At 38.8% G+C, this 27,251-nt stretch overlaps 1 long non-coding RNA gene across 1 annotated transcript in view; it reads left to right on the top strand.

Moving 5' to 3' along the window:
- LOC103546256 (uncharacterized) overlaps window positions 1–27,251 on the top strand; it is a 389,543-nt gene that overhangs the window by 324,710 nt on the left and 37,582 nt on the right. The gene's annotated exons all lie outside the window — the stretch shown is intronic.

Below are 27,251 nucleotides of genomic sequence, written 5' to 3'. Positions count from 1 at the left end.
TTTAAACCGTGTTTAAATCCTTCCAGAGAATTTAACTTAATAATTTGCTCGACAGTCTGTCAGTAATATTATACCCTGTATTTTATATTTTATGTAAATATTTATAATGTAGCTGTTTCCGAAAGACAGTGGAGGCAGGTCCTTTATTGAGCATCTGCTAGTTACACAGCTCTGTGGTAATCTAGGGGGCGGGAAGAATAACATTCACTCAGTTATTCAACAAAGATTTATCAAAGTACTGCTATGTGCTAAGAATTGGGGAGACTGAAAAAAAAGGCCCTGCAATCATAGAGGCTACATTTTAGCAGGTAGGGTGATGATGACAGGACACAAAAAAGACATTAATTACAGAATCACATAAATATTATAAAACTACAGCCACTCTCAGTAGCATAAGGGAGAGAGATATGAAGCTATGAGTGGGTACCACAGGGTGAGCTTTTCCTGGCAAACAGGTCTGCCAGGCTCCCTGAGAAGTTATGACTGAACTGAGGCGAACTGGGGAAGGGCAGAGAGGAGAGAGATACCCAGGCAGAGGGAACAGTGTGTGCAAGGGCAGAGGGCGCACAAACCAGTGTGAAGACCTGAAAGAAAGCTTGTGTAAGGGCAGCTTGGAATGCAAAGTAGAGAGTGACGAGTGGGGAAGACCTTGCCAGGCTGTGATTATTGGGCTTCATCCTAAGAGAAAATGGAAGCAAATGGATGGTTTGAAGCAACATGGAAGTATGGTGACGTGATTAGATTGGGTTTTGAGATCACTGCTTTGGCAGCCATGTGGGAAAAGCATTGGCTGGGCAAGAGTGGAGACTTGGCTGGGAGGAGCTGACTTGCTCATTGGGTGAGCACTACCAACACATGTCCCCATTGTACAGATGGGGCAGCTGAGGCTCAAGAAATGACATCATTCCATGTCTCCTGATTCCTAGGCCAGGTATTGCTGGCAGAACTATCCCACCTTTAAATGTAACACAGATTTCTGTTCCTTTGCATGTGTGCCCTGAAAATAATATTGCTTCAGGGATGTTTGAGAGGATGCCACCTGAATCCATGTACTTATACAAGGCAGGCAGCCTGGTGTGGTGACAGTCTGTAGGGGCCATCACATTTGGGGAGCTATTTTTGTCTCCCTCTTGACAGAAAAGTGGAAAGTCTTCCCCCCAGTTTAGCTTCAATCTCTCTGTGACTTTTATATAGAACCATACAGGTTAGCAAGCCAATATTTTGTTTAATCCTCATAAGAAACCTGGAAAGTAGGTATTATTAACGTCTCTATTTCACAAAAGAAGAAACTGAGGTTCATAGAGTCTGAGTGCTGTGTGTTCCAGTTTCCTTATCTGTAAAATGGGGATCATAATATTACTGACCTCAGAGGATTTACTGAGCAATGCTGATGAATCAGTAATTGTTCATTGTCTTTTAATATTATCCATGGAATTCAGAGCCAGATTTGAGATAATTTATAGTTGCTACGTTAGACCTCTTGGTTACTGTATTTTTTTTCATTTCCTTTTCATAATACTTACTTTCTTTTAAAGAAATAGTAAAAGCAATTTAATAACTACTGAAAAGTAGGAAAATAATCATCTATATCCTATTTATCTGGATAGACTATGATAGTTTTCACAAATGTTTTCCATTTTTTTCTAGAAGTGTGCTTATTTCTACATAGTTGGAATTGTACCACAATTTTATAACCTGCTTTTCCTCTTGACATTATACCAGAATTTTTTATGTTGCTGCCAATTCTTGGTGAATGTCATTTTAAATGAGTAAATGTTCTATAATTTTATTGGCCATATCCTGAACAGAAAATATGTTGTTTCTTTCAGTTTTTCTATATTATAAATAATATTTTAATAACCATTTTAGTACATGTAACATTTTCTTTGAGAGTATTTTCTTAGGATACGTTTTCAGAAATTATAAATTAGATTAGAACTTGCATATTTTTGTAGTGTTTGCTACTTATTACTAAATCATGGCTCTGCTTTTCTATTCTTAGTTTATTAACCTTATTTTATAAATGTCCTTTGTTTTATTTGGCTTCCAACCTATTTTTAAAGAAGTGATTTATTCGAGGTCATGGGGGTGAGTAACAGCAGAAGCAAGACTTGAAATCTACTTTCTGCTAAACCAGTGAAGCCAATGGGGAAAAAATTCTCACAGCCCAGATGTGAAAGAGCTAGCCATTCCTTACAGACTAGCTGAGGCATCAGGAAGGGCAGAAGTCTAGGATTTGGGAGTTGGCAGTTCGAGTCCTTCTACCACCAATCATCCACTGTTTGACTTTGGTCTTTTCAACTGTAACATAGATTCATTCATTCTTGCCCATATTTCCAGGGGAGTTTTAGGCTTAGATAATGCACCTGAGTACTCTTGGAGCAGTGTAGATCACTGCATTGGTGTAGGGCAACATCTTCTCTCTGAATCCTGAGCACTGAGTTCCTCTAAGAAGCTGTAGTATAGTGATTCTCAGACTTGAATCTGCATATGAATCATCTGGAGATCCTGTTAAATTCTGTTTCAAAAGGTCTGGGGTAGGCCTACGATTTTACATTTCTAACAAGCTCTCAGGTGATGTCTGCTCCTGCTGCTGGTCCATGGGACCACACTCTGAGAAGTAGGACATAGCAGCCACACTGAGTGGTTGTTCACTCGCACAGGTGACTGTCCTCATGGTGCAGAGCACCCTGCACTATGGGGAGCAATTTTAATAAGTGAAAAAGGATAAGGATTAAAAGTGGTTGGCTAGATGCTCCTGAAATGGAGTCTAATATGCTGGAGTGTGTGAACATTCCCGACTTGTTTATTGAGGAAGTGTTATCTGATCTGTTTCCTCTTGAATGCTGGAGATCCCCTGAACCTAGGAATGTCCCCTTTCCTGAGATGTGGTAGGATGTGGAAAGCAGTAACCTGGAATAATGGAGTAATAGGAAAAGGTCCTAGCCTTTCATTATTATCATATCCCTTATCTGAACACAAACCCAAGAACCACCTTTTCCATCCTTGTTTTATATTGTCAGAGATTCCACCAAAGTCCCCTTAAAAGCTGACCAAGGAAATTTGCCAGCAGCAACTTAAAAGCCTTAATGCATTGTTACAAATCTTTCCAAACATCTGCTGCATGAAAAGAAGGAAGATCCTGCAATGGCTGAGGGCAAGAGGGCATCTCTGATGCGGGATGTCCCAGCGCTGCTCTGAGGAGGCCCTTTCTCTGCAGGCAGAGTGCCCCAGGAGGCTCCAGCACCTGTTCTTACACATTCCTGCTGGCTTCTGTTGTTTGCTGTTGCTGTCAAAAGCGTCCCAGGAGAGGGCTGGGACAAGACTTGTCAGGGAACAAGAAAAGCCGGGAGTGTGGCAATTGGCCTCACAAATGTGAGGATGTTCACAGTCCCAGTAGGGACTCTCATTTCCCTTTTCACATCACCACGAGCCTCATGTCAAAAGGAAATCTTTTGAGTTTAGGTACTGCAGCAGAGAACAATCTTTTGAAACTCAGGTGATGCTGATAGCCTAGTTTCATTTTTCTAAAACTGAAATGCCATTAGTAGGACTTGGAGGTACATAGCCATCAGGCCCTGGGAGGTTATTGCCTAGAGAGTTGCATGGTACATTTTCAAGAAGAAGGAAAGATTCCTAGGTTGAGAGTACAGGAAAAGTCGTCCATCTGTAAATTACACTTGAGCTTTGAAAGATTAACGTAGCTTTCAAGGATTCATTCAGAGGGAGGATATGATGAATGTTCTTTAATTTTTAAATTTTTGCTCTGAAGACCTCCTTGGTAGAAGTGCACAGTTATTTTACCTTGATAGTGCAAGGAACTCTGTCCTTAAATGCTGTTATAAACCTGCATTTTAGAACATATGAACAGTTTTTGATATAATAAAGACATGACTTTCAACATTTTTTGTATTCATCTTATTATAAGCAGTGGAGAAATAGAATTCTTTTGTTTCAAATTAAAAGTTTTTCTTCTTGTTCATTGGTCATCAATGTCTCAGTTTCAAATTTAAAGGGCAGAAAATAATTTCTGAAATACAGAGGACTACCTTTAAGGGGATGCTTAGCCAGCAGATCTTATGTGATTAGAAATTCACTGTGTAAAATATACATTTTTGACATGCTAGAAGATAGTGTTTGCAATTAAATGCTGCTGCCTTTCTTTAGCATGAATATCCCTCATCCTAATGACTTTAGAATGAAATGAAGTTACGGCCTGGATTTCAGAATATAATTTATCAAAAATGTAATTACTATCAGGGTCCTGTATTTTCTTTACTCAAAATATTAACATGATTGACTTAATTGAGTTTTGATTGTGATAAGAGATATTTGAGCTACTCAGGTTTTTTGAGCCTTTTAAAATCTAAATAATAGGAAAACAATAAGGCAAGCTTATTTAATTTATTTAATGGAATGCAATTTACACTTAGGAACTATATTCATAGTGAATCTGCTTTAAGCAGGAAATAAAAGGTCTGCCTTTGAAATGTTCTTCCCTTTTTGAGCAAGTATAATAACTAGGTTTTGGTTAAACTGATATTCAGTAATTCCTTTAGTCCATTTAGTCGTAAGGTTTTATGTATATTTTAAAATAGGATAATCTCTCATAGATTATTTTATTAAAAAACTATAAAATTATGTCTTTAACATTAAAATCAGGTCATTTGGCTACCAAATAAATTACCATTATTTTCCCTTGGGGTTTTTAATTTTGTGTATTAGTAGAATTATGGTCTTTTAATGTAAATTGCAGATATATGATTTTACAATGGTTATCAACTACTAATGAATGTAATAGAGTTTAGAAAGTCTTTTTAAAACTGGTATGATTCATGAGTAAGGACATCTAGTCTTCAAAAGGGCTGGTTTTAGCTGTTGTACAACCTTGGATGAATCAGTGTAAAAGATCTGTATATCCAAATTCAGAAAAAGAAAATCTAGTCACCTTACCCAAAGCAACCAGTTGAAAATGCTTAGGATTAAAACTGTCAACCTAAAAGCAGGTGTATTTTCACACACTCTTCTACAGATAGAGGAATGTCTTCTGCCAGAGGAAATGCTAGTATGTTTTTGGCAAGGCCTTTTGCAGAGGAAGTTGTTCTGCTTTGGTTTCCCTTATCCCCTTGTTTGGTGGGAGACATCGCTGGAGGCTTGGTTCTTACCCTGACAAACATTCCTTAGCAGTGAATGGGGGAACTCTCCAAGCTCAGGATAACAGGAGCCCTTGTCAAGGGCGAGGTGGAATACTTCCAACTCTTGCCTCTTCTCATAAAGGGGGCATAAATTACAAGTCTTTCTTTAAACCTCTCAAAGTCCTTCTTGCCCTTTTTTAAAGTCAGCAGAGGGTGGGGCCGGCCCCATGGCTGAGTGGTTAAGCTCACCCTGCTTGCTTCAGCAGCCCAGGGTTTCGCTGGTTCAGATCTTGGACGTGGGCCTGGCTCTGCTCATCAGGCCATAGGGGCATCACATGCAGCACAACCAGAGGCACTCACAACTAGAATATACAACTATGTACTGGGCGGCTTTGGGGAAAAGAAGAAGAAGAAGAAAAAAAGAAGATTGGCAACAGTTGTTAGCTCAGGTGCTGACCTTAAAAAAAAAGTCAGCAGGGTGATATTTACTCCAAAGAGGAACCTATCCCTTCAGGGAAGGAACTGGTGCTGGGGGATGGGGAACTCTCTCCTTCTCCTATCCAGTTTGCCAGACCTGGGAGCACCAGGGAGACTGCTCGATAGAAGCCCAGAGAGGTGACTTTGGTGTGAAAGCGCCAGTAAAAAGACGCCTCCTCTACAAGAACAGCCACACAAACTTCAAATGAGCTTTTAAATTCTGTTTTGGAGGAGCTCTAAAAAGGCGTAAACCTTTCGTTGCAGAAAAATTGCCTAAAGATAAACTCTAGTTGTGAACTGCTCAAACCAAATTTAGTTTTTAGGTAAAAGATAATTATGACATTGCACTTCCTAAACTTGTATGTTTTTGAAACATCCTGAAAGCATACATATTCATTTGTAAGCTCATGTAGTAATTGACTTACAGAAACCTTTGAAAATATTCTGTCAGAATAAAATGCTGTTTCGTGATATTTGTTCAGCCTATGGAATAGATTTCTCCCACACAATATCCTTTCTAGCAATGTGTGAATTGTTATTTATTTGTGTATGTTTTATGGGGTTAAGCACTTCTGCTATATTTTTCATACCAGACAACCTAAGGAAGCTAACAGAGGTATGGCATGATTAAGTTTATGGGTCACGAGATAAATTTACATGGAGAGCCAAGTTTCCAGCTTCAAGCAAATGACTTATCTGTAATTTGATGCAAGTGAAGTGACTGACTTTTCAAACGTTTGTTGGGCTTCAAGTGTCCAGAACAATCGATACACACATTATTGTTTATATTTTATGCTCCTGGTGCCATTAATGTATGCCTACAGAGTGCCAGAACACCATTAGTTTCTGATACTTCTGAAGCTATTGGGTGGCATTTATCAAACAGAAAGGCAGTACATATTGAGTTGTGACAGTTTTTGCATTTCTTGAGCTCAGTGTTTCATGAACTGCTTCTCTGGTTTTGGTTAGCAAAGCTTTTATTGCTCTGAAGCCTCCTCAATTAAACAATAATGAACCAATTTGTTTAAAACAAATCTTTAACTTGCAGACTCATTAATCTCTCCACTGTGAGCTTCAGAAGATGTGTTCTTAGGTAGAGGAGACCAGAGAAGCTTGGTAGAGTGGACTGATTGCTGGCTGTGGGAGTTGGGAGGAAGACTGACTCTATCTCTAACTGTCTGTGTGACCTTGGACAGATCTCTTAATGTCCTCGAGCCTCTGGTTCCCTAGTTGTGAAGGGGGTGAGGTGGACCAGATAATCACCAACGTCCTTTCCAGGGTGCACATTCAAGGGATAATGAAATATCAGTATGCAAATATGTAAGCCTCGGTGTGAGACATGAGGAAATCCTTTAACCACTCGACCTCCCTTCCGAATAAGGGAATAAGGGAAAACTGCATTCCTTCCTATTTTCCCAGAATATATGGGACTTACTGTGGGTGAGAGAGGGGTATTTGTGAAGTATATGCACATGTAACAAAATACCTCTCAATATGAATATATTTATGTGTAAATAAATGTAGAAAAATATAAATTTATAAATACAAATATATTACATATAAATACCTCACAAATATATATACAATTATACATATATATAGGCCTGTAACTATACAAACATATATAATTATATACATTCTATATAAGCCCCTCTTTTTTTTACCACTTCACTTCCTCCTACTCCACATACCTTATCCCCACTCCACCCAAAAAGTCTTGAAGTGAAAAGTGCCACCTGTTGTGAAGCAGAAGAGATAGGGGACAGCTACCCGCTTTTGTATTAATTAACTCTCTCTTTCTAGGGTTTTATTATTGGAGAGTCTAATGACTTAAAATTAAACATCCATGGTCCAATTAAAAAATCATGAATTGCTGAATTGGTTTCTAAATTTTCTGTGTTATCGACAAGTTGTTGCATCACTGAAGCTATAAGACATGTCATCCATTATTAACTTTGAAGACATTAAAAAAGATATGTTAGATCTTTTAGGCAGAAATGAGTTCTCACAAAGGCTGCCCTTTTAAAATGGACACGGTCTCAATTTTCTCTGAATTTCAGCCCACTTATTTGTTTGAGTTTATTCTGGTTTCACTTAGATTTTATTGATTGTTTAGTAAACATCAGCTGCTGATAGAGGCTTCTTAATATGAGAAGATAATAGATAATCAATGTGTAATGCAGTTTAAGTGATAAAACACTTTTGCCAGGAATATAAAATCTGTCATAAGGACTGGAAATGCTTTCATTAAAAAAATTAAAATTTACAATGAAAAATTTAGAAAGGAAACCTATCTCTTCAATGTACAAAAATTTAAATTTACTCTTAAGACAATAACAATAGATAGGAACATATAAATAAAACATGCTATTTCTAAAGCATATTTAAAATATAAACATACACATTTAGCAATATGTTATCATCCTTTGAATTCTTGTAGTTTGTGCTAGGATAAGGGTAAACGCATTAATAATAAATATGATTAAAATAACATTCAAAATTTGAGCTCAATAATTGATTTATTACAGAGGGAAAATATTCTTACCTTGACTTTTGCAAAACTCCTTATTCTTACTATTATTTATTTCTTCAATTAAAACAATCTTTTGTTTCACAGTCAGAATCTTATTTTTCTACCTTTGTAAGTCTGAATTTACCATTAATAGCTTCAGTATCCGCTGCAACATGTGTTGCATTGGGGAAAGAAATGACTTAGGCAAGTTTTTAATACCTCAAATTGGACCCGCCCTTTATCCCACAATCCTGTTTGTGTGTCTCATTATTGATCAGACTTATGCTGTTTTTTGAAGCCTAGGAATTACCAGGGTAGTGTTTTATTCGACTATTTATCTCTTTAGCAAAATTTTTGCCATCTCTGACCTTTCAAAAACATTTATGACAAGGTGTTTGCTGTTAATTGCACACAGAAAGGAGCGACCAATCTCCCGATTGAATCTCCTATTTGCCAGAAGATAAGATTTTCTTGTAAAATCAGAGTCTTAAAGGAGGAAGATTTTGCGGTTGTTTTTACTTTTACATAGCAATATAGCTTGAGAAGATTACTATTTTCTAATTAACAGACCCATTAATAAGAAAAGCAAAGACATGATATGGCTTTATGTAAAGTATGCTGTAACCCTACTGGCCTACGTCTGTGTTCGTATCTAGCGGAAATGTAAGAGTAGAGATATAAAATTGTAGGTTGGAAATGACCTTGAATATCATCCAATTCAATCCATTTTATTTTGGAGTTTGTGAAACAAACGTAGAGAAGTTATGTCACTTGTCTTCTCTCACTTAACCGGTAAGGACCACATCAGAGTCCCTTGACCACCTCTCTAGTATTTTATGATTGTCAGTAAGACGCAAAGCTCTGTGCAAAGGCAGGTGATTATGTTATGGTGTGAGTTGCCTTTGTGGGGACAACAGCCTGCTAAAATCCATGTGGATGGGAAAACTTTTCAGTTATTTACAAAATGGAGAGGCACTCTATCTTCTCATAAGGCCCCACTTGATTTGGCCCTGCTTACCGCTTTGACTTCATTTCTCACCATTCTCGCCATCCTCCATCATGCCTCATCACACTGCCCTTTCTTCTATTCCTAAGACCCTCTCAAGCTCTTCTCCACCTTGGCTTTTCTTCAGCCTGAAATGATCTTCTGCCAAATCTTTCCTCATCTGGTTTCTGCTCATCATTTAGGTTTAGCTCAAATGCCACCTCCTCAGACAAGCCTTTCTCCACCACGCAATGTAAGTAATAATGAGGATAGTAGCAGAAGTAGTGGACCAGTAGCTTACACTTGCTGAAGTCTTAATTAATGCTAGGCACTATTCTTTGCACTTATAGAAAGCACTTATTAATTCATTTAGCCCTCAAAACAACCCTGTGAAGCATATAATATTATTTCCACTTCATAGGCAAGGAAATTGTGGCACAAGGAGGTGACACAGTTCCCCTAAGGTCACACAGCTCATTAATGGCAGAGGTAGGATATGAACCTAGGTGCTGTGGCCTCAAAATGCAAAAGCTCCTTTGTCTTTCATCACCCCTCCCTCATCACTGTCTAGCCTAGTACCCTGTTTGATTTTCTTTGCAGTATTTTTTGCTCGGTTAAACAATTTTGTTCATCTTTATTTTGTTGTTCACTTTTTATCTATCTGTCTTCCCTTCACCCCATTAGACTCTAAGTTCCTTGAGAGCTGGGACCTTGCTTCTGTTGTTCACTGCTATCTTCACGCAGGCCTAGAATAATGCCTACATCTAATGGTTTCTCAATAAATACTGCCTGGATGAATGAATTTGAGAAAAGGCAGCAAAATCAAAGTTTAACAGACGTTAGCTCCTTGAAACTCCTTCACTGTGTCAGGATCACCCCTTCCACCTCCTGGCCTTTGCTTTTCCATCTGCCCCTTCTTCTTTTCCATCACCCTGACCCTTTCCTTTAACCATGGTCTACCTGTTACACTGTATTGTAGTGAATTAATGTGGTTTTTCTCTTCTGCTAAGCTGTGAGCTCTCTGAGGGCTCCTTGTCTTATTTTGTCCTTGTCTCTCTAGCACCTAATATAGTGCTTGGCACATAGTAGACCTGCCTTAAATGTTAGCTGGATAAATGAATGAATGAAAATTTTTTTAGGCCTTTACCAATCTCTGAGTTTATAAGACGGACATTGATGGTTTTAAATTCCCCCTTAGTCCATAGCTGCTGTGGGTCCTTAGGAGGCATCTCTGGGTTTCCTTTAAGTTCTCTCCTGAAACATGGATCAGGGCTTATTTTCATGTCCCTGCATCTGTTCTATTTGTTCAATAGTGTGCTGGTTTTGCTGCACAACTGGAATAATTTTAAGTTGAGGTTGTAAAAGCTTGTTTCATGAACTCTTGTTGCTGTGCTTTGCCCAGGATCACATGCTGGTTTCTCAGAGATGTCAGGGTGCAGTGGCTCGTGATTCTTCTATACTAGTGATGTGCTCAATTTTGTGTTTCAGTTCATGGCAGGGGACAAAAGATTGCCTCTGTGCCAGGCAGATCTGGCCTCATTGGTGTTGGGTAGGGATTTCAGTGGAGCTAAAAACTCCTCCCATTCTGAAGTCAAGACTTCCCTGAGTGTCTCCTAGATTCCTCTTCCTCCCTCCTGCCCTCCCTCCCTCACTTTCTCTTAGTTTTATCCTGTTCTTTTGAGTTGGAACTATCCATGAGAAATTAATTTTTCTGATTCTCCACCCTCTTCCTGCCATCTTACTCGGCTACAGAGCCCCTAAACAGAGCAGGAAATGTGGCACTCAAAGGTAACAGAGTAAACTCCTTTGTCCCCCAGAGCTTAAGCAAATGCGCCTCCAGGATTTTATGTAGAAAATCTTTTTTACTAGTAAGTTAAATATTCCCAGATGCTTAAACATGCCTCCTTTTCTTCCCCCATTTGTATTATTTCCTGAGAATATTTTTAAACATAAAGAGATATTGTTGATTCATACACTCCTTTTTCTCCTTTTCCCTCCTATGGTCAGCCTTTTTTGGTTTGGTTGGTTTTTAAAGAGAGCACACAGTTTACCAGCTGTTTGGTTTCTCACAGCAACATGCACATGCCCAGGGTGTTCCCCTGTGATTTTCAAGGCCTGGCTTTCTTCTGATAAGGTCAGCAGCACACACAGCTTATCCACATCTGCTGTGTTCCTTGAGGTCAATCAAAGTATTCTTCCTTCTGGGACTAATGGAAATCTCCCAGAGAGAAACAATTATTGCACTCGAAAAAGCTATTGATCTGCATTGTATGGTTCACCTGGTATTTGGGGTTCAGGGGTACTTTTTGAAACTGGGAGATCAATTCAGGGGATTCAGAATGAGAAGACACTGGTGAACACATTTCATGCTATACATTTCTGAGTATTTGTTGCTACTGCTATTAGAATAGCAGAATGCAGAATTCAGTTGCCATAAAATGTCAACAATGTAGGTCATCTAGCATTATTGACCTCACTGGTTAAATTATAAGTTCACGATAATAGTATCGGGCATAGTACAGATTGAAAAACGATCAGTGGAATCTGAGTGTTCCTGTTGGTGTGATTTCTCATTTCCCTTTTTCTTTGCTCTAGATTTGCGCACCTTTTTTATGTCTCCTAATGCTGATCAGCATGGAAATATGGGGATCAAACGACTCCATGTTGTAGAAAGCAAGAGCGTTGGGTTGCCAGTTTTTAAAAATCATGTCTTATGTGGTCCATGTTGAAATTTTCAAGAGAAACTTGGGACCAGGACAACATACTATGTATTGCCATTCAGATCCAGGAATTGAGTAAATAATTAAAACCCTTCAATAAACTATCCACCCTTTGGCTCTTTGTTTCAATATATTTTTTGTCACAAAATATTTTTTTTTCAACAGTTGCAGGCCAATTAACTGGAGTCCCAGTCTCCTACCCTCCCTTTGGAATTAGAAGACCTAGATCTAAATGCCAGTCACAACCCTTATCAGCTTTTTGTCTCTTCGCTCTGGGTTTACACCTGTAGAATATGAAAGATATTATCTCATAGTTATATTGTGAAAATGAAATAAAATAATTTACAAAGTATCTAGCATAATATCTGGTACACAGTAAACCCTTAAGCATTAGTCTAATTTGTAACTGTACATTCTGGAGAGTATAATGAGCAATGAAATGACCTAAATGCTGAAGAAGATACTGAATAAAGCTCAGGGGGATATAATTGAAATTTCATAGGGAAATACTTGGATATGAACTTTTGTTCCTTATGAAGATATTTTCTGAAGGCTTAAGAAGTGAAAACCTGAAAGTCGTCATTCCATTGAGGTATAGGACCAAAGTGATTTTTGGAAGATTTTGTGTTGGGATATTTATTCATTACTCTTATACTCTCATATCTACAGAAGGAGTCAATAGAATGTTCATTAACTGGTAGCCACACTCTTATCATTTATGAAGTGAGGTTAGTAATCACGACAGTCTCACAGGATTTGGTGAGGACTGAACAAGTTAAAGTATAGAGAGAGCTTTGCATACAACCTAGCACATAGCAAGTGTTCAATAAATACTTGATTAATATTATTAACAGTATTGATAAAGATCCTACCACAGAAGTTGCTGTACTTCCATAGGGATGTTAAAAGTATGGAACAGATTATCTCTAAACTCATTCTAGCTATAAAACATACACTTTGGTAATTTTGATAAATCTAAGGTAGTAAGTATCAGAACAGTGTTAAAGGCTCTCTATTTCGGAATTGGATAATTTTAAATGATATCTCTCATGTATAGAAATCTACATTTTAAAATTTCATAATGTTGAGAAGCCCCAAGACAAACACTAAGTAGCATCTGGTCATTTCTCCCTTTCAAGTGGTACAAATGACAGCTCATCCTTTTCGCTTGCAGAGATCCTCAAACCTGTTTTAGAAGTTATTCTTTTTTTCTAGAAATATAACAAAAAATAAATGGAATTAAATCAATCTGTACGAATTTTTTTCTCCTGATTAGAGAACATGATGTCTTTGGTTGTTTGCACGGCAAAAGTACTGATGCAGGAAGGCCTAATTGATTAGAACAATATACGGGCTGGCTTAATGTTTTAGGTCAAATCCTTGGAAAATTTACATTCTTTATGCAAAATTAAATGTGTTGTAAGCATCTTTCCTGTCAAATGCCGTTTTTTTCTTTTGCTCATTTGGCTCCAAGTTTGACTTGTGGAGATGAATAAAGGGTAGCATTGTCACATAGATTCAGATACTATTTATAGACAGCAGTTAAATTCTATTATTCTCCTTGCTATTTTTATATTTTGTTAATGTCTCCTTTTGCCATTTGAGCAGCTCAGCATTTCTCATTCTTCCATTTTGGTATTCTGTAGGTTGTGGTCTGGTCCTATTTGGGATAGTTTTATTCATCATTTTCATCGTGTGCTTGAGGTCCCTGGTAGATGGGTTATAGGGTTATGCCCAGTCTGCTCTCACAATATCAGGGCCCTCAAAGAGGTTAGAGATACCTTCACACAAAGCAGCAGGCTTCTTATCTCTACTGCTCTTCCTTGTGTTTATGTGCTCTTGCACCTAAACTCTGACTACACTGGGTTGAACTGTTTAGGTGTGACTGGGTGATCAGCAGGCCCTTTGCTCTCTTCCTTCAGTTCTGCAACTCTCAGAGTCAAGTCTAGTTCATTTTGATGAACCCTATCTAATCTAGAATAGATTGGACATGACAGGTAGGTGGATGTGAGGAGGAGGGAGAGGGGGAAATTGAAAATGACTCTTAGGTTTATAGATTGGGCTACTGAGTAGATAGGGCTTGTAATAACTAAGATATGGAATGAGGAAGTAGGTTTAGTTGGAAAATTAGTAAATTCTGTTTTGGACATTAGTTTTCTCTGTCTTCAGACCATCCTTCATGTGGGGATGCACAAACAGGCTGTTGGAAAGAAGATCCATACCTCAGACACATAAGAGTTTGGCTACTCAAAGAGAGGATCTGTGCATTAAAGCCACTTAAAAATTTAAAAAAATTAACACATTCTTTAATTATGAGAAATCAGCCACAGATGACATGGAGTGTGTGGGCATCCCCTTTTATAGGAGTTCCCTGACTCCCAAATGTCTCTTCTAACTGACGGAAGCTGATACATAGAGTCTTTTTTGTCTTTTTTTAATAGAAAATTTTAAACATACATGAAAAAGAGAGAATAATGTAAAGAACCCCCATTTACTATCACCTCACTTTACCAATTATCAACTCATATCCAACCTTATTATGCCTAAACCACTCCCACTTATTTCTCCTCTTTCTAAGGATTATTTTGAAGCAAATCTCAGACATTATATTAATGAATCCATAAATATTTTAGCATGTATCTCTAAAAGATAAAACATTATTTAAAAAAAAAATAAGCACAATATCATTATCCCATCTAATATCCCTTCCTTAATATTTCTTCCTTAATATCCAGGCAACATTTAAATTTCCTTGCCTCATAATTTTTAAAAGTTATAATTTATTGAAATCAGTATGGAAATAAGGCTCATACATTGCAATCTGTTGATATGTCTCTCAAAGTTTATTTTAATGTACGTTTCCCTTCCCCTCTCTCCTTTTTTCTTTCAATGTATTTGTTGAAAAAACCAGGATAAAAAATTTTTTTAAATTTCAGCACTGAATACATTTGGCTCTCAAAAAATGCAGGTACTGTTGAAGAAGCCAGTGTCTCAGAATTTCGGAGAGTAGGAGTCAAGGAAATACATTCCTAAACTCAGCAGCACAATTGTGTATTACAATGTGTCAGAAGAAGGGTGCCCGCAGGATGGGAGGTTTCCCAAACGCAAAGCATACAGGTGGACTGGAGTCAGTTCACAGACAGGGCTAGGATGGGTCATCTCATAGTGGTTCATGTAATTCCCCTCAATACCTTTCACTCAAACAAGATTAAACACAATAAAATACATTAATATTAATTGAACTATAGTGCTAGATATGCTAATCACCATCAACCTACATTTATTAAGCTTCTCCTACTTTTAGATACTCAGGTAAGTCACTATACTAGGTTACTATTGAGGTCTTCAGCTGTGAAGTTTTAAAAGTGATTTTCTCTGAAAATCTTATTCTCTTACCTCAAGAAAGGGTGCCTAAGTGAATATTTTGGTGTGGGATGGTGTAACAGAATTTTGAAAACCAATTTATATGTCTTTATCATTTGCCTTCATCTTTAGATCAGGGGTCATGGACCTTGGAATTTTATATTCTCTGTAAAATTTTCTACCATTCCTCTGGTTAAAAGCAGGCAAAGCTAAAAACTCACAGGTTCGGAGGTGATTACTGACTGGGTTATGGCCTCTTGAAGTAACCAGGATCCGTAGGGACCTGAGAATTGGCACATGGCAGTGAACTCTCCCCGGCGTTAAAGAGTAATAGAATTCTGAAGGCATTTGGAAATGCTGGCATTTGATGGAAATCTGTTTTTGAAAATGTACTGGGAGGGACTTTGAGAAATCCTCTTGGGGCCTCCTTTCTTTGGCAGCTAAAGCGGTATTGTTCTTATTGTACAGAGGAGGAACTGAATCCCAGAGAAATTTAGAGAGCGCTCCAGTGACCTTGCCATTGTCACACCACACAGAAATGGCAGCTGAGGGCAAATGAAATGCTGATTTAGTGATACACTGCTCTTAGCACCACCTCATACTGCCACCCAAAAAATACCATTGTCAAGAAAAGGAGAACATGTGCTTCCTTAGCTCTCTCCAGATAGCTAAGCTCCTGAAGGGTTGAGCACCTGCAACATTTCAGAAGGACTTTATTCATCCATCTTCTGGCCCCATTTCAAGACCAGCAAGTGGGACAACAGTGGACACTGGTTCAGAACTCAACCACTGGAATCATATAGTCCTGGGTTCAATGCCTGCTCTGCCACCTACCAGTTTTATGAACTTGGGCAAGACACTTAATGTCTCTAACCCTCAGTTTCTTTATCTGTAAAGTGGAGAGAATAATATCTACTTGTTTTTGTTGTCAGGATTAAATATGTGATAATCTTTATAAAGCACATAGTGTGGAGCTGGACACAGTGATGCCTAGAAACATCTGCTGCTGTGGTTGTCATCAGGTCACCACTCAAGAGTGGTGAAAATGAAGTGCTTTAGCTCACTCATCTGGTTTGTGCTTCACAGTATTGAACATGCTCACAGACATCCCCAGCCTTTTCCATCTATTTTTTTTCTTTCCACAGCTCCAGCTGTTGCTAAAAATATACACAGTGTGAAGAAGGGATAACGTCCTTCCTTTGTCTTTTCACCTTGTATTTCTTCTGCCCTTCTTTAGAGATGCTCTGAGTGTGGGAGGTAGGGGCTCACACTCACTCCTGGGTCTCTGGCACCACCCCCTCTGCTTACCTAGGCCCCCACCCTCTGGACTCTTCTTTCTTTTCAATCAATCAAAATTTATCCTTAGGTGCTTTCCCCCTAGAGGATGTAGTAGTCTGTAGTCTTCAGGTTGGATCCAGCCTCAGAAGTATTTTCTATGGTCAGCACAGTGTTTGACTTTTTGAGAAAACTATTAGTTGTAAATTTTAACAGTTAGGAAATTTCACATGAAAGCCAAGGAATGGTATGTGTCACTGGGCCCACCCTTCCTAATGGTAGTCACTAGCTGCATAGCAGCTGTCCTCTTCAGATAGCTAGGTCCCGCCCAAGTTCACCGTGGTCTCTAAGCATCCCTAAAGCCTTTTACCTGGTCTGCTTTATTATTTGCCTTCCTGTCCAGACCCTACAGTCATTTGCTTCTGTAACCTAACAAATTTAAATCCCAAAAGGTAGCAGTTGGTGGAATGGCTTAATGAAATACCTGACTTGCCCATGTTCCCCGTGTATTAAACATCGATATAGATGAACTGCTTTTTTCATGCCGAATTAACATGATTAACAGACATTTCAAGCTGATGCATAATGATACTGCCTGCCGGTTTAGACTCAAGAGTATTACTATCTTTTCCTATATCAGGATTTGGGTACACATGAATCTTCGTCTAACTTTTACTTTTTCTCTTTGAAATGTTGTAAAAGTTAATGGAGACAATAAAAGTACTAATGCCGATGTTATAAAGTTTGAAATCATTCAGTGCAATACTTTTTAATGTCACTAGAAAGTAATTTCTCAGAAGTTATCCCAGTTGCTCATTCAGCCGCTGATTGGGATTTAAGGTGGAAACTTAAGAGCATGTGTCAAATGTAGAAAAGATATCATCAAAAACCAGGTCTACAATAAGAGGTGTATTTACAAATATTTTAGCTTTCTGAGAATGGAAGCACTCTTAGAGCACATGTATATGGTTCCACTTTTCCATTTTCAAATCTGGTAGAAGTTTTCAGGAACATTTTATGCATATAATATGTCCCGCCTGTATTTGTTTGTTTGTTTTTCAGGTATTGCTGGAGATACAAAGTCTTACCCAAAAGGAACAAATTTCATTGGTAGATTTCTTTAGGATCTGACATAGGTGATTGGAGGAGATTTTTGGGGGCTATGTGTTGAGCACCTAGTGGCTGTAAGGCCCTCTTGAATTGTCACAACAGTTCTGGAAATAGGTATTGTCCCTGCTTAGTAAGGCAGCACAGTGTCTCAACTTGCCTGGGTCCATTTCCTGGCTCTTCCATTGACTTGCTCTGGGACCTCGAGCAAGTAACATAACTTTTTTAATCCTCAGTTTTATGATCTGTAAAATGGTTTATTGTGAGTATTATGTGAGGTAATATATGTTAGCACAGTTAGTGCAATTCCTGGTACAAAACGAGCTCTAAACAAATATTGGCTGTCGTCGTTATTTAGAGTAGTCTTGAAATCCTCCCATTTTGAACAGCTGCCTACTCTTCCTCCGGGTAGGGCTGGGCTCAGCTTCCCAAAAGCAGAGGTGGATGCTTCCTGTGCCAGGTGGCCCCTCTTCCCTTCACAGACTGTCTGTGGAAATTGCTTGGAATTGGAGATTGGCTTTTTGCCACTTTGGTTCCATCTTTGTCCCTCTCTTTCTCACCCTGATCTTCTGCACAGCTTGATTTCCAGTCTATTGCCTCTTCTTTGCTTAAAATGAAATTAATTTCCCTCTCTCACACCCTTCTCCTCAGTCACCTACCTGCTATTTCTGCATGAAGTTCAAATGATTTCAGTGTTTCAGTGAACTTTTTAAGGTGAAAAAAAGTGGAACTGATAGTCCTCAGCCTAGTCAGCAGTTTTAATTAGAGTGAGTGTGTAGCGTGCTGTTAATTAAATGAGGAGTTATTTTTAGATGTGTGTGTTCATTAGTCCTCCTGAGTGCCTTTTCCTTCACGTTTGTAAAAAACAGGTGAATTTATGGCCTGGTTAGAAGTCATTAACTCTTCGTCTTCACTTTGTTCAGCAAAATCACTTATGGAGCTTTTCTGTTGCTAGAAAATCCGAATTAAGGCAGGATGAACATTGCACTTGGGAAGCAAAGCTGCCTTTCTTTTAGTAGTGCATTCTCTCCAATGATCCCTCCCAAAGACAGCACTCTAGGCTGTGGACATTTGCTCCAGATACTCTAATATTAGGTGCTTTTGCACTTCATCATAGAATCCAGCTCTCAGAGCTATTGAGCCATTTTCGAAGCATAGAGCTCTGCTGTCTGTTGGGGAATGATTCACCCTTCAGACCACACTCTGGCAATTTTATCCCCGGGGCTGTCTCTAATGTCCTGTTGTAGTTTGGATCAAATTGAACTTAAAAACTCTTATAAAATTTGAGGCAAGATCATACCAAGTAAATATACGTATGTGATTTTATATATATATATATATATATATACACGAGCCATATATGTACTTTAAAAAATAAATTAATCTTCAAAAAAAGATATATCCTGTATGATTCCATTCATATAACACTCCCAAAATGACAACATTATAGAGGTGGAGACAAGATCAGTGGTTGCCAAGTGTTAGGGACAGGTGTGACTATGAAGGGATAGACAGGCAACAATTTGTGGTAATGGATCAGTTCTTGTTTTGATTGTGGTGGAAGTTACACAAATCTTTACATGTGACAACATTTCATAGAAGTAAACACACACACACAGAAAGAAAAAAAGAAAAACAATCCCAGTAAGATGATTATGTGTTATATGTTAAGTCAAATATGCATAAATACAACAAATAAAGTAGAAAGTAAATAAAAAACGCATTGCTAAGATTTGGAGTAGCCTTCTTAGCTGTGGCTGGACAGGCAAATTAACACAGTCATTTAGTCAAGTCATGTTTACACTCAATGTCAACTGAAATATGTTCACTGAAGTCTTCTGCTTTATTAAAGTTTTTAGTGCCTATTAATGAATGATAATGCATTGAATTCCCTACAACTAAGTTATAATTTCAATACCTTGCATTTTGCTTCTGGCTTAGTCAATAATTTCATGTGCCTCTGCCTATGATCAAGAATTTTAAGTTAACAAAGGGTTATTTTTTGCATTAGAATAGAACAGAGCTTTAATGTACAAGTTTATAGAAGCTTGTTCCTGTTATGGACATTAGCCTCTATGTGGTCAGTCATCAATTACGCAGAATTTGTGGGAAATGTCTCTTTTTTCTCTTTCCCTTTATCACCACCATCCCACTTCGATATGACTATTGACTCTGATTGATTTTTAGGAGTGTGGGGGTAACTGAGAAGACCACCTTTCTCTCCATTTCTGACTCTTGATTTTCTTGGTAACATTAACTCCCTATACATACTTAGTCTTGATAGATTGTGAGGAGTTTAAGCTTATTTTGTGGGATTCTCTCCCTCTTCCCCTTCGTGTATCTTGTCTCCCTTTTAATGATCCTTCACATAAAATTCCCAGTGCCTTCATGGGGCTGGGGTCCTATTTCTTATAGTGGAAAGTGATCTGGTAAATAAATAACGACAACATATTAAATCATCTATGTCCAATTCCACCTTAAGAGAAATTATCAGAAAAAATATAAGCAATCTATTGCAGTAATTTATTTAAGTGATTCATATTTAAAATGTCAGAAATTAAAGATGCCTAGAAAAATCTAAATAATGACCCATTGATATTGGAAGAAAATTGGGGCAATGCTTAACCTAAAGGAATGAATTTCTAAAATACAATGGAATTTCGGTCACTATAGCACCTTGGAAGGAAAGAGAACTTTTTTCAGGGTGCATGCGGTTGGCTTTTTTCATACTCTTTGAGTTATGATAACCAAGCAATTGCCTAAATCAAGCATGAAGCTTTTCTTACCTCTGTGTGTTCAGTAGGCTGAAATTTAAAAATGTATGTAAAACTGAATTTGGGGAGTCTGCAAATCTGAGCATCTCTATTAGATTTTAAGTTCTCTGAGGGCAGAGGCGTGTCTTTTATAACTTTGTGTCTTACTACTATTTAGTAGATATTTAACATACTTATATTTAATATACTTAATATAATATTTAATAAACATTAATAGATATAATGAGTGTATTGATATCCTCAAAGAGTTTAGATGCTAACATACTATTGTGCAGATGAAAACAATCATTGATCGGTATATTCATATTTTCAGATCTCTGATTCTCCTTAACTAATATCACATTCAGCAACAATATACATTAATGTGTTGTATTTTTTGCCTTGATATTCTTTAAGAGATCATTTGAGATATCAATATTAACTTTCTACACATGTATAAAGAAATTCTAATAGATGTCCATTTCTCAAACATGCTTCCTTGCTTAAGAAAAGAATGTCTATATTTTGGGAAAGTGTCAGCCTGTTCTATAATGAGCATCCATGGTTATTGTTCAGAGAAAACTTACTATTGCTTTTCAAAGAAAACAACAGCTGGCCAATACATAACCAACTCATATCATTATCAATGACGTTTTTTACTACATTTCTGGGTTTATATTTCCAGATTTCTTTCCCAGGAATAGAAAAACAACCATATATTATTCTGCTCTAAAAAAAATCCTAAACTCTGAATTCTAAAACTATAAATGTAAAAGGTTTTAATTTTTGTTTTTCATTTTTATTTTAAAAAATTCATGTCGCAAAACAGTCAACAAACTTTTTCTGTAAAGGGCCAGACAGTAATTATTTTTGGCTTTGCAAGCCAGTCAGTTTCTGTTTCAACTACTCAGCACTGCCCTTGTGGAGAAAACAGCCAATATGGAAACAAATGGGCATGACTAAATTTAGCCCACAGGCCTTAGTTTCCTTACCCCTCTTATAGAAATGTCAACCAAAAAAAAAATTATTATTTTTTGCTTTATTTTGTGAAGAAAGCTGGTGTTATGAAGGAGTTTCACCTGGAAGCACTACTGAGATCTCAAAATGTTGGCAGTAATGAATATTTAGGAGGAGATTAGTAATAAACCTGTGGAATCGGTAAGTGACTGGCACACAGAGTTGGCACTAGCTTCAAACAGAAAAATCAGGTCCAGTGGTGCCTAGGTTAAAGGAGAATAACCCCATTTTAGTGATAGCAGTTGATAAATGTTCATGGCACTCTCCCAAGGAGATGTGTGTAGAACAGATGGTTAAGTACTAGCACAGAGCCAAAGGCTGAGAAGTTTATTTTTGATTGGTTACTCACTGCCACCTCTTTGATACCAAAATGGGTATCAAATGAGTATCCAAATGCGTACCGTGGACGCTCAATTTCTATAGTAGATAAAGGAAAAAAAATAGCAATCCATTATTCTTCCATTTAGACCAATCTAAATTGATTATCGTCCTCGTCTCCCATTTACCCTACCACACGTCTCTCTTAAAACATAATTTCAGGAGTAAAAGTATTTATACATTTTTGCTGAGTGCAAGGATTTAATGTGCTGAGCAACATATCATTCAAGGAGCTGAAGTGCAATTTTCTGATTGATAATGGAAATGTTAATGTATTGTTAGCCCTCGTATTTTTAGCCTGAAGTGAACTAATAACTAGAGTCATTGTGTTGTGCCTATAAAGTGTGCAGGCAAAAGGGAAGGTGCAGAAGTTGAGGTCTATTTTTCTAATTAATTATAATATTGGAAAAGTGAATTAGATGGAAGAAAAAAATCCAATTTCATACCCTTTTGCTGGTAAAAGGGGCAATGGAATAACCAATTCCTGAACTCTGTAATGCTATTCTTTGGATAATTTTATTTCAGAAAGTTTTACCCATTAATCCATGTGTTGTAATTATTAGTTCAACACTTGCTACTGTGGAACTTAAGATTTCACTGAATGAAACACACTGTTTCTCTGGACATGTCATTCTCTCTGCCCCAATGCCCTCACATTGCCATGGCATTCCATAGAGCAGACACTCAGTCACCTTGGGCCGTCTAGCTCTGTTGCCCGCAAGGCTCATACTGAGTCTGAAGGAGAGTGAGAGAAAAGATGAAAAAGGAACCGAGAGGCGGTGCCCTGGAAGTGTCCTGTTTCTTTTGAACCCATGGAGCAGGTGTGTGACATGCATTCTTAAGGGAAAGGTATTGCGCCCCCAGGGGGTATAGGGGGATCAGTGTTTAAGCGTCATGACAACGGCTTGTGGCCTCCAAAGGGTAACAGTACACAAACAGATATACAGTATATTCGAGGCATTAAAATGTCAAGGGGGAGGAATTAGGAAAAAACATCTAAAGAGACTCCTTGGAGAGGTGATAATGAAAAAAAGGTTGAGAAACACTGATCTGCGAAGAGGAAGGCAGGCCCTTTTTGCCTTTCTCTCAACCTTTCCAAAGCACCTGATTTGATCAACTGAACAAACGGAAGCCCATTTGCTGGTGGATTGTGTCTAAGTCTCAGAGCGGCCCCGTATTTGCCTTGATGTGGGATGGGGAGAGGCCTGGGTGACTCTCTTCTCCACCAAACCTAATCCCCAAAGCACTGTCCATACATGGTGTCCTCTGGTTCCAGTTCTCCAGATCCACATGTTGGTGGGCTGAAAAACCAGTCAAATACTAGTTGGAGTGTTTTGAGCTACACGGAGTTATTCATAAGGAGAGACCCTAAAAGACTTGAAAATCTTGGGAGCATTTTTCTGTTGGCCAGTTTTGCTGACTTTAGAGGAAAGGATTGGGTTTTTCATTTCTACCAGAATAATTTAAACTTAAACTCTTTGTAAATGTCAAAATTCCAAATAATGGGTCCCCTTCTCTAATATGTTACAATGGGAGGGGAAAAAGGAGAATGAAACACATCAGCTAGTCTATCCTTAGTCCCAGCCTCTCCCTACGTAAGGACAAGTTTAATTGAAAATTGAGTGCCCTGGAGGAGCAGCAGGGACATTTTCCTGATCCCACCTCCCTTGCTTACATCATCCCCAGCTTTCTGTTGCTGGGGTAAAACAGCAGCTGTGCAGTGTGGACCTTGAGCAGCTGAAGGTCCAATTAACAGAGTCTCAGACTGACATGTTCACACTTGGACACCTCTTTGGAGACAGGGTACGTGGCAGTTACTAAAAAGATGTCTCACCTCTGGGGGTGAGCTCTGTCAGAAAGAATTGATAAAAAAAAAAAAAAGAAGCAATTGATGAAATCTGAGAAAGACAGAGTCTAATGATCCCTTTTCTTTGCCATGTGTTTTTGCTGAGTGACTCCTTCTACAGAATGGGAGATTAATTTAAGGTCAAGCAGATATTTATTAGCTCTCCTGACATTGCCAAGAAGTAAAAAGCAGTTTGGGTGTGAAGGAGATAAGAAAGTATAAGCTCAACTGCAGTAAAAAAGCAGAATTTGAGTGTGTCATGAGAAAGGCATAGGAAAAGTATTGTGGGTGATCAAAGAAAAATAGATCACATCTGATTTGGAAGGACTAAGAGAGGCTTCCTGGAAGAGGTGACACGTGAGGTAGTCTTGCTAACGAGGGTAAGATTTGAAGATAGGATGGTGGGAAGCATATTCCAGGGGGAGGCAAGGATATGAGCAGAAGTTCGTCCCTGGGAAAGCACCAGCTGTGTTAAGGGAACAAGCAGCTGCTTCTTGGACTAGGAAGTCACAGGTGACGTTTGGGAGCTCAGTTTCCTCTTGTGGAGGGGAGAAGCTACCTTGTAAACATGGGGGAAGTAGGAGGAGCAGAGATAGCTGAGTCTGCAAGGTTAGACACCTCTTTGGAAAGGCCTGAAGTGGAGTTCAAGGCCAGAGAAGCTCATTCTGCAGTGACCCCCATATGCATCCGAATGTTGAAGGGTGGTGTGAGCTGATCCCCTTGACTGCAGGGCCAGACAACTTGGTGTCCCTCTGAGAGACAGCAATGGAAGGGCACAGAGGAGAGCTTCAGAGAGAACGGCTCCTTTCTCTGTCACTACTCAGAATTCAGGAGGTCTTTTTGAATCCAAGAGTAAGTCCTAGAGGAAACGCGTGACTCAGGTTGGATGGGCCCAAGGACACCAGCCTGGATGCCTCTGATTTGCTAGAGAAGTAAGACTCATCCCGTGGCTTAGACACTGGTTTTATTGAGCGACGTAATCAAGTCCTGACCTCTCTGAGCTTCCTTTTCCTGGTCTAGTGGATGGTGGTATTACCTTCCCTGTGTATACAAGATCCAATTAGTATGTAAAGTGATCATATCTGTGAAAGCACTTCAAAAATTTTTATTTTTAGTGCTAGTATGGGTGGTAGTTTTGATTCATAAATTATAAATTGTTTTTTATAAGCTCTTTACTACACTGGTCTAAAATATAGAATCTGAGCCTTTACAGTTCATTTTAAACTCATGGATAGATAGATAGACTGTAAACATTAAAAGGGATTTTTAGTCCCATCTAGTTCTCCTCACCTGCTGAAAGACAGCATGCCACAGTGGTCAAGAGTGTAGATGTTGCAAATAGATGGAGTGTGTCCAAATACCATTTCTGCTACTTACTAGCTACATGAATCTGAGCGAGACTATTTTAACTTCTCTGTGCCTTAGTTTCTTCCTCTGTAAAGTGGATACGAAAAATGCTTTCTATCTCATAGAATTGTTGTGAGGATTAAGTGAGTTAATACATGCAGAACCATGAGAACCTGTGTGCGTCAGTGCACCGTCAAAGCTAGGTCAACTGACCCATTTTTCAGATGAGGAAACTGAGGCCTGGAGAGGTGAAGTGACTGCTCAAGGCATTTATTTCCTCAGTGGCAGGGCCAGGACTGGAACATGTTTACATGACCCCAGGTCAGTGTCTTTCTACTTCCTCCCACTGTCCTCTGTTTACTCAGTCAGCAAGATTGGCTTCTGATGAAAATTCTGAAGTGAAGAGAAAGTCTGCCAAAATCTTTCAAGTATCTTCCAAGGGGAAACAAATCAAGTATCTACAGGGAGAAGGAAGAGCCTCTCAGGAAGAACTGTGTAGAATCTGTCCTTACATGGAGATTAACATCATGTAAATTCCCCAGAGCCCTTCACACGGAACTACTCCCTGTGGTTGGCATCTCTCCCCTGCCTGAGGCACTTACATCGTACCTGCTGGTCTGGGTCTCTGGCATATTGAATGCAAATTACACAAGGTTCTCCCTGGGCTATAGGAGGAAATAAATTGTAGACTGTTGCCTTGAGTGTGGAGTCTACATTTCTTCATGCTCATGTTCTAGGCACCTGGTACAGCATCTAATAGAGACTCAGTAAATGTCCACTGAATTGACATGGAATAAAATAGTGCTCAGCTTGTGACATTGGAGAAAAGTTCTATTTTTGCAGCCTCACTGTGCCTGGTAGAGACATTCATTTCATGTTGTTTCCACCCTGTCCTGGGACTCAAACAAGATGTAGCGAGGTGGTCATTCTTGGGTCCCTGGGGAGAGCCTCTTGACCTCTTGGGACCTCAAGTTATGTATTCATGAAAGGGGAATAGTAATATGCACAACATCCGGCAGATAAATGAGCATCTATCTGCAAAATGTGTAACCACCTGAGGTAGACATGCTGGGAGGGGGAGTAAAACAGCAGGAAGCACCACCGAGCTGCTTGCACCCGGGCACCTGGCAGTCAGCCTCAGAGGATGTGAGATCATTGCACAGCTGCAGAGCTAGAGGGGCTCCAGTGGGGCTTCAACCCTTCCACTCCTCAGAGGCTCAGGAAGAGGAGGTGGCAAAGGGGTCCTGGACCTGGAAGAGGCGCATCCCTGTCCTGCTTACCTATGCTGAGGAACGGCATGAAAGCACTCTAGAGCGCAGGTGAGGTCACCTCCAAGATAATGGAGTCAGGGGTTCCTATGCACATTTGTGGACCACTTGGCACTCCATGGTAACATTTCCCACGTTAACAGTAAATCGAGAAGACAACACAGTGTATGTGTGTGTGGGTGTGGGTGTGTGTGTGCAAGGTGGACTTTTTTTCCTCTTGATTTGTGTTTCCACTTCTTAATGATAAAATATCTTTTCTTTCATGAAATGACAGTGTTGATAAATGGTAGTTAGAAACAAAAAAATTTTTTAAAAAGCCAAAAACTTTTTACTGGGAAAAAAGTTGATGCCCTATTTTGAGCCCTATGATAAAAAAATAAAATATAAATTTACTGGTCTGTGAAATCCCAAAATCTGGGGACAATCTGTGGAAATGGCTTGTCTAGGCTTCTGTGAACACAAAAATTAGTAGTAGTATTACTTTAATTGGAGGCTCAAAGCTGTGAGAGGGTCTTCAAGGAACCCTTCAGAGCCTGGAGTTCAAAGTCAAAGGCAAAACTTATGTTCTGACTCCAGCTGGATAAAGGGCAAGAGGGTGGGTGAATTATCCCTATTTAAAAATGAAGACACTAAGGCTCAAAGATGTATTAGCTTGCCCAAAATTACCTAAAAAGGGAGCTACTGCGCTGGAATTTAAAGCCTGTGCCATCTGTTCATAATGTGGGCTTTATACAAATAATAACCACCATTTATTCAAGTCTTACTGTGTTCTAGGCACTGTGCCTAAGCTCTTTGTATGCATTATATTATTCAATGTTACATAACCTTTATGAGGTATGTATTATTATTATTATTATTCTCACTTTGCAGAAAAGTAAATTGAAGCTAAGAAAGGTTAAATTATCTGTCTGAGGTCACAGCTAATAAAAGGCATAGTGGGGACCTAAACACAACTTGTCTGTCTGGCGCTAGGACATGTACTTCACCACTAGCCTAAGTTGCCCCCTAACAGTACAAGCTTCTTGGGAAAGAGATTATGTCTCCTTGTATGTCTTGGAAATCTCTTAG

Source organism: Equus przewalskii, chromosome 14, assembly GCF_037783145.1.
Source record: "Equus przewalskii isolate Varuska chromosome 14, EquPr2, whole genome shotgun sequence".
NCBI lineage: Eukaryota > Metazoa > Chordata > Mammalia > Perissodactyla > Equidae > Equus > Equus przewalskii.
This window is presented reverse-complemented; position numbering and strand designations above follow the sequence as displayed.